We start from the raw sequence: 646 nt of genomic DNA on the forward strand, positions 1-646 counted from the left end.
CTGGCCCTCTCTTCCCTATGAGAGAGGTCTTCCACCTACCCCACACTTCTTCCACCCTCAGCCTTTGCAGCTGCATGTGCCTGGCCTGCCCGCTTGCCTTCACTGCCATCACCTTTGTAACTGAGGCCTGAGGCATATCTTGGTGCTCTTACTGTAGGCTGGCACCACCCCACACCTGGAGTCCACCTGGCCATGGAGGCAGGGAGAGGCCAGGTCCACTGTGCCCGGTGCTGGGCACAGCTTTTTCCTGGGAATGTCCCCAAGGAGCTCTCCTCGTGTGTGCCAGCCTGGGTGTGGCCTGGCAGGGGTGGAATTAGGACAAGGGCTGCTGGGGCAGGGCTGAAGTAGCTCAGCTGGGAGAGCGTTAGACTGAAGATCTAAAGGTCCCTGGTTCAACCCCGGGCTTCAGCAATGATTTTCTCCCTTTGATTTTTTGCCTTCTTCCATCCTGCCCCAGCAGGATGCTCTCCCAGAGCAGAGCATACTGCCCACGGGGGAGGCCACCGCCCCCCAGTCCCTGGGAGAGGCACTCCCTGGTGCTGAGGCCTGAATGGCAGCATCCTCCCTCCAGAGGTCTGTCACAGCGAGACCTCTGATGTGCCAGGGACAGCTGACAAAGCCATGCTGAGGATGGTCCCTTGTGGTG

The 646-nt window shown here is 59.9% G+C and overlaps 1 non-coding gene across 1 annotated transcript; it reads left to right on the forward strand.

Annotated features, from left to right (window-relative positions):
- Window positions 1-338: 338 nt before the first annotated feature.
- On the forward strand, window positions 339-411 carry TRNAF-GAA (transfer RNA phenylalanine (anticodon GAA)). The gene has a single exon. It is a non-coding gene; the product is annotated as a tRNA-Phe (tRNA).
- Window positions 412-646: the final 235 nt, after the last annotated feature.

This window comes from Gymnogyps californianus, chromosome 26 (genome assembly GCF_018139145.2).
Source record: "Gymnogyps californianus isolate 813 chromosome 26, ASM1813914v2, whole genome shotgun sequence".
NCBI lineage: Eukaryota > Metazoa > Chordata > Aves > Accipitriformes > Cathartidae > Gymnogyps > Gymnogyps californianus.